This window comes from Gossypium hirsutum, chromosome D05 (assembly GCF_007990345.1).
Source record: "Gossypium hirsutum isolate 1008001.06 chromosome D05, Gossypium_hirsutum_v2.1, whole genome shotgun sequence".
Taxonomy (NCBI): Eukaryota; Viridiplantae; Streptophyta; class Magnoliopsida; order Malvales; family Malvaceae; genus Gossypium; species Gossypium hirsutum.
In genome coordinates this window covers 50,346,390-50,358,498 of record NC_053441.1, presented here as the reverse complement: position 1 = coordinate 50,358,498, position 12,109 = coordinate 50,346,390, and the positions used below count along the sequence as shown (strand labels likewise).

The 12,109-nt window shown below is 34.5% G+C and overlaps 1 non-coding gene across 1 annotated transcript; it reads left to right on the top strand.

Annotated features, from left to right (window-relative positions):
- The first annotated feature begins 11,025 nt into the window (after window positions 1–11,025).
- LOC121218073 (small nucleolar RNA R71) lies at window positions 11,026–11,131 on the top strand. Its single transcript, XR_005914338.1, has one exon. It is a non-coding gene; the product is annotated as a small nucleolar RNA R71 (small nucleolar RNA).
- Window positions 11,132–12,109: the final 978 nt, after the last annotated feature.

The following is a 12,109-nucleotide window of genomic DNA, read 5'->3' as shown; positions in this document are numbered from 1 at the left end:
AACGTTTATCGAGTATTATAGGATATGTGACTGATTTTCATACATAAGACACTTATACAACTCACACATATACAACATTCAATTCAAAAATTTTAATATACTCGATAATTGTTCGTGTTCATAAGTTACTAACCCGATACTTTTTGTTTTCCTCGATCCAATCCTGAACTAGGTCTATCCGAATCTATATGAGTAAATTTAACTCATTTTAATAGAATTCACATTCAATTTCATCCAATTTAAATCCTAGGCAAAATTACCATTTTTCCCCTATACTTTTAATAAATGACAATTTCATCCTTAGGCTCGGAAAATGAAATTCATGCAATTTAATCCTTATTTCAAGTCTAACTAGATTTTTTAAATAACCTTTATAGCCCATGTAATTCATAAAATTCAAAAAATTTCCATGAATTTTACATCTTTACACTTTAGTCCCTAAATCACAATTTCATCAAAATTCACTTTACAAAAGTTGTTTATCTATCAACAACCTTTCATTTTCTACCATAAATTTCTAAATTTCAGCATACTCATCCATGGAAAACTTTTAATACTTTTATAACTTTAAAAATTAATCCCTAAAATAAGGAGATTATTAGGTTACTACGATCTCGGAAATATAAAAATTACTAAAAACGGGACAATAAGGCTTACCCAATTAAGCCAATTTAGCTTTCTTGAACTCTTTTCTCTTAGCTAGGGTTTCCATGAAAATAATTTGGGGAAAGATGATGAAAAAGATGATATTTTTTATTTAATTTAATTATCATCTTTTATTTTTCCACTTTCCAATTTAGTCCTTTTATTTTCTTAAATTTCCATGGATGAATCATCATAAATATCTACTAACTTCTTTTAATGGTTTATTTTCCTTATAAGGTCCTCAAATTTCGAATTCCATAGCTATTTAATCCTTCTAGCTACTGGAATTCAACTTTTGCATTTTATGCAATTTGGTACTTTCTATAATTAAACATGAAATCAGTAAAATTTTTTTATCGAAATTTTCATATGTCTTTCCTATCATATTGCAGACCATGCAATAATATTAAAAAAAATTCTTTCTGACTCGAATTTGTGGTCCCAAAACCATTGTTCCGGTTTCACTAAAAATGGGTTGTTACAACTCTCCCCCTTAAAGAATTTTCTAGTAAAGAGGTTAGGATATTGCTTTCTCATTGTTTCCTCCGGTTCCCAGGTACTTTCTTTTATTCCATGTAATTGCCGAAGAACTTTCACTAAAGCTACCTTTTTATTTCTTAACTCTTTCATTTCCTGTGCAACAATTTTGATCGGTTCTTCACTGTAAGTCATGTCAGGTTGAATCTGAACTTTTGTCGGAGAAATAACATGTGAAGGATCTGATCGATACCGTCGCAACATAGACACGTGGATAACATTATGAATTCTATCAAGCTCTGGTGTAATGCTAATTGATACGCAACAAGTCTGATTCTTTCAATGATCTCATATGGCCCAATGAATCGTGGGCTTAGTTTTCCTTTACGACCAAACCAAAGAACTTTCTTCCAAGGTGAAATATTTAGAAATACTTTGTCACCAACTTGGAACTCTATTTCTTTACGTTTTAAATCTGCATAGAATTTCTGACGGTCAGAAGCTGCTTTCAAACTATCTCTGATCACTTTCACTTTTTCTTCAGTTTCACGAATTAGATCAACTCCATGTATCTTTTTCTCATTGAGCTCTGTCCAATACAATAGAGTTCTACATTTACGACCATACAAAGCCTCGTACGGTGCCATTTTAATGCTAGACTGATAACTATTATTGTATGCAAATTCAATTAAAGGCAGATACTTTTCCCAGTTATCTTCGAATTCCAGCACGCAACACCAAAACATATCTTTTAAAATCTACATCACATGTTTGGATTGTCCATCAGTCTATGAATGGAATGCGATGCTGAACGGTAACTGCGTACCCAGAGCTTATTGCAACTTATTCAAGAATCAAGATGTAAACCGAGGATCCCTGTCTGAAATAATGGAGACCAGCACTTTCTGTATTTTCACAATCTCAGAAACATATAATTCAGCCAATCTATCCAGGAAGAAATTCATACGTACCGGAATAAAGTGTGCTGACTTTGTTAAATGATTAACTATTACCGAAATAGCATCTTTCTTTTTCGGGGATAGGGGTAATCCCGGTACAAAGTTTATGGTAACTCTTTCCCATTTCCATTCCGGTATTGGTACTGGCTGTAATAATCCCTAAGGTACTTGATGTTTAGCTTTGACTTGCTGAAATATTGAATATTTAGATACAAATTCAGAAATATCTCGTTTCATTCTCCACCACCAATACATCTTTTTCAAATCATGATACAATTTGTTACTTCTCGGGTGAAAAGATATAATACCATTATGAGCTTCGTTCAAAATTTTTTGTACAAGTTCTAAATTCTTCGGAACACATATTCTGCATTTGAATAACAGACAATCATCAAACTCAATCTGAAATTCTAAATCAGAAATTGACTCACATCATACCTGTTTAGCATGTAATTCATCATCATTTTTCTGAGCTTCAAAAATCTGTTGTAGAAATGTCGGTTTAGATTTTAACTCAACTATGATTGAATCATCATCAGATAACAACCGAGTATTCATTGCTCGCAAAGCAAACAGACACTTTCTGCTCAGAGCATCTGCAACCACATTGGCTTTTCCCGGATAATAGTCGATAATTAGGTCATAGTCTTTTAATAATTCAAGCCACCTGCGCTGTCTCAAATTTAAATCCTTCTGTAACATCAAATATTTTAAACTCTTGTGATCAGTGAATATATGACACTTTTCACTAAACAGATAGTGTCGCCAAATTTTCAATGCAAACACAATGGCTGCCAACTCTAAATCATATATCGGGTAATTCTTTTCATGTGGTTTAAGTTGTCTAGAAACATAGGCTATTACTTTACCTTCTTGCCTCAAAACACAGCCCAAAACCATTCAATGATGCATCACTTTGAATTACAAATTCTTTACCCGATTCAAGCTCCACTAGAACTGGTGCTTCAGTCAACAAAACTTTCAATCTGTCAAAACTTTGCTGACATTTATCAGACCATTCAAACTCCACATATTTCTATAAGAATTGTGTCATTGGAGAAGCTATCATCAAAAATCCTTTTACAAATATCCGATTGTAACCAGCTAATCCCGAAAAATTTCTGACTTCAGACACATTTTTCACTGGTTTCAAATTAACAATTGCTAAAATTTTATTAGGGTCCACTCTGATGCTTCAGCAGATACTATATTCCCAAGAAAACCAACTTCCTAAAGCCAAAATTCACATTTACTAAATTTGGCATACAAATATTTCTCACGCAGTGTTTGCAGAATAATTCTCAAATGGTTAGCATGTTCCCAGAATGTCATCAATAAATACCACCACAAATCTATCCATATACAGTTTAAAAATTCTATTCCGTAAATCCATGAATACCGCAGGTGCATTAGTCAAGCCAAATGACATCACAAGAAACTAATAGTGCTCGTACCTGGTTCTGAAGGCTATCTTTGGCACATCTGAATCTTTCATCCGTAGCTGATAGTAACCGAAACGAATATCAATCTTTGAAAACACAATAACACCTTTCAACTGATCGAACAAGTCATCAATACGAGGCAATGGATACTTATTCTTAATAGTGACTTTATTGAACTGCCGGTAATCAATACATAATCTCAACGACCCATCTTTCTTTTTAACAAACAGAACTAGCGCACCCCAAGGTGAAGAACTAGGTCGAGCAAAACCTTTGTCAGTCAGTTCTTACAACTGTGCTTTTAATTCTTTTAACTCTGTAGGGGCCATTCTAAAAGGTGCTATAGATATCAGTATTGTTCCAGGAACACGATCTATGAAAAATTACACCTTTCTAGCCTGTGGTAATCTGGGTAATTCCTTTATAAACATGTCCAGAAATTCACAAACAATCCGGGTAATCTTTGATTCGGATACTTTAGTGTCCAATACATATGCAAAATTGGCATCATACCCTTTCCTGATGTATTTCTGTACTGACATGGCTGATATCACATTAGACAACCTATCCAGTTTATCGAATTCAATACAGAGCAATTCACCATTTTGACATTTTAATACAATATTTTTTTTTACAATTTACCACTGCATCATACTGAGTTAACCAATCCATTCCCAGAATCACATCAAATTTATTAAATGGGAGTAACATCAAATCAGCAAAAAAATAGAAACCCCGTATCATTAGCGGACATTTCTTGAAAATTTTATCCACCATCACATACTAGCCTAGGGGGTTTGATACTTTGACCATGAATTCAATGTATTCAACAGATAAATTTTTAATAAATGCTAAATTTGTACAATGTATGAAAATGTTGAACCAAGGTCAATCAAAGTAGTAATATCAGTATCAAAAGGAGAAAAAGTATCCGTAGTGACATCTGGTGCAGAGCCATCCTCTTTAGCACGAATAACATATGTTCTTGCTAGTGCTCGTGCTTCAGATTTGGCAGTTGAATCTTTTCTTGTACCTCAGTTATCATTCATATTACTGGGGTTACGCGGTGGTCTACCTTTCAAGGTGGGGTTACTCGGCCTTGAAGTCTAAATAGTATCTTTTTCAAGTATTTCTCGGTAGTCTTTGAAATAGTGATCAAGAGAACCACATCTAAAACACGCTCCATTTCTCATGCGGCATTCACTAAAATGAAATTTATTACAATGTTTGCATCTAGGTTTGAGGTTTTTGACACTTCCTTCACTTGCTACTGATGGGACTGGAGATCTCAGATTAGAGCATTGAGCACTTCGATCTCTTCCAAAATACCCCACAGATGTAGTAGAATGATCATAATATTTCTTTGATTTCTTTGAAGGCGACGATTGTGACTTTCCCATAAATTTTTTACTCGAAGTTCGGGATTCCATCTCTACTTGCCTCTGTTCTTTACCTAATTCTTCATTTTTATGTGCTTGATTAACCAGTACAACGAATTCTTTTAATTCCAGAATCCTAACTAAAAACTTGACGTCTTCATTTAATCTCTTTTCGAAACGTTTACACATGGTAACTTCAGTCGGGATACATTCCTTAGCATATTTGCTTAATCTGACAAATTCCCACTCGTACTCAGATACAGTCATATTCCTCTGTTTGAGTTCTAAAAATTATTTCCTTTTTGATCAAGAGATCTCTAGCTTATATATTTCTTTTTTAATTCTGTTTGGAAAAATACCCATGTAACACTCTCCCTTGGTACAATAGAAACTAGAGTATTCCTCCATTGATAAGCCGAATCTTTTAGCAAAGATACATCACATTTCAAATAATCGGTAGGTGTGCAAGATAATTCATCCAGAACCCTGATAGTGTTTTCTAACAAAAATTCATCCCTTTCCAGATCATCTTCAACAGTGGCCCTAAATTCTTCTGCCCCATATCCAGTTCTAACCAGTTCAGTACCTTATGGTATATCAGGAACCAGTTGAGAAACAGGAGGGGGAGATTGTTGTACAACATGATTTTTTCTTAGAAATTTTGTAAATCATTCATTCATCATTTGAAAGAAGGCTTCTTTAGCCTCCTCTATAACACCCAAACCCAGCCTAGACATTATGGTTGGATCTAGCGATGTCACATGATAGGGTGTTTGAAAACTGTGTCGTCGCGTTAAAACCATTTCCATTGAGTTCCCTATCTTAATATCTTATTAGTTCTAAAAGTGTGTTGCTCATTTAATCGATAGTTTCAAAATGTTATTTGTTTTCAGAAGCTTTTAAAACAGATTAAACAATCGTGCGTTTAGGAAAAACATTTGTTTCTTTTGAAAATCGAGGTTTCCTACTACTAGCAGTTGTAATCCATAAGGTAAAGATAATTAAAACCCAAAACCAAAGTCTAAAAGTCTAAGTACAACCCAAAAACTTAGCCAGTAAAAATAGAATAGAAATAAAACCAATTATCATAAATATGGGTTAAAAACCATGGAAGTCCAAAACCGTGGTCACCGCCGAGTCCTCCGCTGCACTGATCCATCTAGATTTGGGGATTGCCTATGCACATTTAAACAAAAGGGATGAGTTTATGAAAACTCAATGTGTAATCCCACAGAAAACAAACAATAGCAAATCACAGTGCACAGTTAAAGCAGTCTTGGGCCTAAGCCCTTTTTTAGTATTAGTAACAGTTTGGGCCTTAGCCCATCGTAGTACAATATCAAATATGTAATAAGGCCTTAGCCCATCACAGTATTAGTAGCAGTCATGCAGTATTCAGTAACAAAGTCCTACCCAACCAACCTCTACACAACATCTCCGTCTAACCCTACACTCCATGTCGGGATCAAATCAAACCACCCATCCCTACACTCCAGGTAGTACCGAATGCGGCACAAAATAGTAATTTACAACATGAGCTACCAGTATGTTAGGCTTAAGAGCCTTTCAGAACACTTCCTCCAAATATAATTAACCCAACCCCATGCAATGCAACATACAAGTCATGACATGCTATCTCAGGACATCAGTACATATAACCAGTTCAGTATACAAGCATACTATCATTATGTTCAACACATATATAAATGAAACAGTCAGTTCGTACAATTAGGGGTCTAAGTGATACTTACCAACCCTACAGTAGGTTCACAATCGACTTGGGCGACCTGTGCAACCTTAGCAATCAATTCAGTGAAAATGGGCTCACACGCCCATGTGGTCTACCCGTGTAGGCCCACACGCCCGTATGGCCCACTCGGCCCAATTGGCCTTAGTTGCATGGTCCATTTTTAATGTAACTCGTGCTTGCTAAATATTCATATATGTTTTCACTATTTACTTATATGTTCCTTCAAAGCTGTCTACTTGAGTCACTATTACTAAATTATTTATATCTTGAGCTATAGAACTTCAAATTAAGGTTTGCTTGATGTCTTTGAAACTAGGCTCAAATACCATTCTACCATAAAATTTTCAAAATTTTTAGTTCATGCAATAAGTACAGTAAAATCTTCAATCTTACCCCTGTTCTGTTGTCTGACAGATTCGACCTTTCTTTGCTAAAAATTAATTATCTCTTAGTAAAATTTTTGATGATGTTACCATTTGTTTCTATTGAAAATAGACTCATTAATAATTTAAACATGTAAATTTTAACCCCTAATTATATTTCTCTAATTTTTGATGATTTTCCAAAGTCAGAACAGGGGAACCCGAATTCATTTTGACCTTATCTCACACAACTTATTATATCTCACGATTTATCTCATGATTTACAATTCCATTACTTACACCGTTTCTTCTATGAAAAACTAGACTAAATAAATTTTAATTCCATATTTTGTTAATCCTCTAATTCGATTTCCACAATTTATGGTGATTTTTCAAATTTAGCCTACTGCTGCTGTCCAAACAACAAGTAATTTTGGCCTTTCGCCGAATCCCATTTCTCACATTCCGGGTACACACCTGGTTTTGTTTGATGCTAAAACAGTCACCGAGCACTCCAAAGCCTATAATTGAACAAATAACACTAATTTAATCTCACATAATGTGATCCCAAATAGAACTCATATCGAGGTTTTAACCCATACGCGACGAAACCTTACCTTCAACCGATGAACAGTAATTCCCATACAAACTAAGACTTTGATTGGTGATTACGAGCCCTTGACTCCTCCCCTAATTGGCATAAACAAAACACTTCAGAAGAAAGTTAACAAACGGAGACAAATCACTTATCTAAAACTTACCAAATGATCACAGATAAAAGTGGGGCGACACGAGGTAGAGTGGGAAAAGAAAAATCAAGAAGATGAAGGGTGAAGGAGAGCAAAAATTCGGCAACAATGAATAGAAAAATGGCACTAGGGTGGAGGGATTTTGGGGAAAGTAAAAAAAAAGAAAAAAAAAAGATGAACAGAATATTTGATAACCACCCCAATCCATTATTTCTCTCCATCAAACTCCCCACTAAATCCACTACTCAAATTTTTAGTCCATCTCAAACTCTCCTGGACGCACGAACAAAATTAATGTCCACGCCAAGATTTGAACACAGGACCTGCTTCACACCAACACTCCACTTATCCACCACACCAGCAGGCCCATTCTGTTAATTATTTGTGAACTTTTAATTAAAAGCCTACTGACCAAAGATAGAGTTTATTCATAAAAATACCAAAATTTGCCCAAGTCCTGGCTTGAACTTGGGACCTCCCAAACACACCTAGAACACATAACCATTAAAGCAGACAGATATTGTGTCACACATTTACAATACCCAAAATTCAAATTTTGGGGCATTACATCCTCACCTCGGCCCTCAGATACGGGCCTCCTACTACTAGATATTGCTCTTTATACTGAAGCTTGATCATTGCTCTCAACTTCCTTGGATTCAGCTCGGTTGGATGACATTACCATATGAAAAACAAGTTTAAAATGGCAGGAGATATCACACTATCACAAATTATATAATGGCATGTATAGCTAAACTCGTACTTGCTACGTTAGTTTGAGATTCAGTTAAATCGTAGCTCTGATACCAATAAATGTAACACCCCTAACCCATATCCGTCACCAGAACAAGGTTACGGAGTATTACCGAAGTTTACAGATTTAAAAATAGTTTACACATATCATTTACTATTTATAATCTAAGTCAAACATATTCAATCATAATGTCTCTTGAATGGGCCCTCGAGACCCAATTTATGCTTTAGAAATAAGTCAGGACTAAATCAAAAACTTAAAGAATTTTTCGAAACATCTCAAATTTTTTCTTAGGTGCAGGGGATACATGACCGTGTGGCTAGGCAGTGTGGCTATCAATTATACCAACAATTTCTAACTCTTTATAATTAGCGAGTCTCGGTCTTTTACATATTTATACTTCTGCTTCGTACTACTTGATAGAAAATAAGTCACATTCTTTATAATGTTGGTTATTTTCTAGGTTATTATTGGGTTGAAAGTCTTATCTTTGTTTTATCTTGCTTTATCTATCTTTAATTATTCGTGTTATCTTTGTAGTTTTTGTTACAAATACCTGTTTTAGAAACAATTGGGCATCATCGCGTCTTGTAATTCTTAACCTGATTACAAGCACGTATCACTGATCATGAGGGTACATATTGTAGTGACCCTGATGTAGATGAGGTCTTTGATGATATCGACGATGAAGGCCCGATCAGAACTTGAGTCATGGTATTGTCATACACAATGACCCTGGAGTGCACATTTGAGCATAGATCCCAATGCCTTACATGCGTCTGAGTTCCCCAACATAATACATGCTCATCGATTGGTGGTAAATCCTAAATCAGAAGAGCTGCTAGTCGACCAACAATTCCCGAACAAGAATGACTGCATATTTTCCATCAAGCAGTATAGTGTGAAGGTGTCGATTGACTACAAAGTCGTTGAGTCTAAAATGACATTATATGTTGGGGAGTGTTGGAAGTTAGTTGACTACAAAGTCGTTGAGTCTAAATCTTGCTCAGTTGATGGCCATATTTAAAAGTTTCAGTCTCATTATTCATTTTCATAGTTAATTCATTTTTCTCTAAATCAATGGTGAATCTAAAAGTTGATAGAAAGGGTCTTCCTAATACCTATCAGCTAACTGTAACAATATCTGAGTAGTTTTAAGATCCCCTAACCAAGTTTTTCAAAAATTGATAAAAGTATTAAATTAATATTAGCTCTTAAATTGCATAGAGCTCTATTAAAGTGAATACTTCCTATCTCTATAGGAATAGTAAAACTCCTCGGGTCTTTCAACATTCGAGGTCCTATTAAAACTCCTCGGGTCTTTCAACATTCGAGGTACCTATCTTGAAATAATCACGCTAAAAGAAGTACTTAAATCAAATTTTTTTCCTACCTTCATTTTCTTACACATTGCCATCATCTCCTTTAAAAATTTGGCGTACTTTAGAACCTTCTCAATTAATTCAATTAAAGGTAGGTTAACATTTAATGTTTTAAGCATGTTTAAGAAACTTACAAATTCATCCTCATCCCGTTTTTTTCTTTCTTTAAATCTTGATGGGGATGGGACCTTTGTGATTTCGGTATCTTTAGGTGTTTCTTTTCCTGTCTTAGCCGCTGGTGCATTCTCCTCCTCTGGTTCAAGTTCGTTTCAAACTTCCATGAAGTTATCTTTTAGGTTCATCAGTATTGTCCACAGTTACCTCTGGGGTAGGTATTTTTGGGCTACTCAGTACTTTGCCTGATCGGAGAGTTATAGCCTTCACATGCTCCTTACCATTCCTCTATGGATTGTCTCCTGTATTGCTTGGAATACTAGTGCCAATTTGTATTTTAATGTCACCCATCATGCTCATCAATTGGCTCATTTGATCCTCAAGCTTAGTCAATGTTCTTGTTGAGTTAGTGCACTCAAACTGCACCTGCTTGACATCAGTTCTCATTGATCGTGTCTCTCCCTCAGTTCTATCCAGAAGTTGACCACATACAGTATGGTCACATGGGTTGGCCCTTTGTTGGGGTTTTTTCAAATAAGGAGGATGGTAATTAGTGTTTTTAGCCTGATTTGAATTATTACTTGCTCTTTGGTTCCCTCCCCATCTCAAATTTGGGTGGTCTCTCCAACTAGGATTGTATGTATTCGAATAAGGGTTTCCACCCCTATTCTCGATGTAGTTTATATCCTCAATAGTATTATTGATATAATTGTAGAGTGGCTTGTCTCCTCCATGCATAACTGGTGTAGAAGCAAATTCAATACAACTAAGTCTATCCACTATTTATTGATATTTATCATCCTGTTGTATAGCTTTGACCATAGCAGGTTTCTGGCCATATGTGAAATGTTCAATCGACCATTGATAGGAGTTTAATGAAATATTTTCAATAGTTCCGCACGTGTTCTCATACATCCTGTTCATAAGGGCTTCTCCTACTACTATGTCTAATCCAGATCGTGCATTTGCATCCAACCTGTTATATAATACCTGTAGTCACATCCACTTAGGAAATTCATGGTGTGGACATTTTTGAATTAGCATTTTGAAAGGTTCCCATGTCTCATAGAAACTTTCTCCCTCTATTTGTCTAAAGACAGCAATCTCTCTTCTTAGTTGTACTGCTTTGCTAATTGGGAAAAACTTCTATAATAACTTTCAGGCGAGTTCATCCCATATCGTGATAGACCATGGTATCGGGACCTCATTTCTATAAACCGAGCCATAAATATTTTTAAAATATTTATAGAGTGCTATTAAGGTTGTATTAAAGTTCTGTTAATAGATTTTAATGTTTAGATAGTTAATTAATTAAAAAGGACTAAATCATAATAGTTGAAAAAGTCAATCGTTATTAGTTTAAAGGTGTTAATTGATTAAAGAAACATAATTGGATGGTCTTAATGGATAAATTACCCATTCTTAAGATGGTGGACGGTTTAAGCTTTAATTTATTTTAATTTTATATGTGTTTTATATGTTATAATATTATTAAAAGATAAAGAAAAAATAAAGAAACTTAAGCATCATCTTTCTTATATTTTGGAACCGAATGCTCCATGCGAGTTTTCTTTAAGCTTTCGACCATTCTTAGCTCTCATGTATGGTATGATTTCTTAATTCGTTTCTTGTAATTTTTATGTTTTCGAGATCTTTACAACTAGGTCCAGCTAGCTTGTACCTTCGTTTTTGAAACTGTTAAAGATTTTAAAATTTTCCATTGATGAATCTTTGTGGTTTTAGATGTTAAATGATGAACTTGAAGTATTAGTTGTCATTTATAAGTATTTTGTTAAGTAATTTTAATGATTTAAATGTTTAGAGATTAAATTGCTAAAGTAATAATAATTCAAGGACTTGGTGTGAAATTGTTACAAATGTGGGTTATATTGGATGCTATTAACATTCAACTAGTATGGATTTTCAATAAAATTGGTTTATTTGCATGATTAGGACATAAGGATTAAATCGAATAAAAATGAAAAGTTGAGGGTAATTTTCTAAAAATGTTAAAAAGGACTAAATTGAATAAAATAAATTTGTTTTAGTATCTAAATTAATGAATTGAATGAAATTATTAATTTAGATTGAGAACG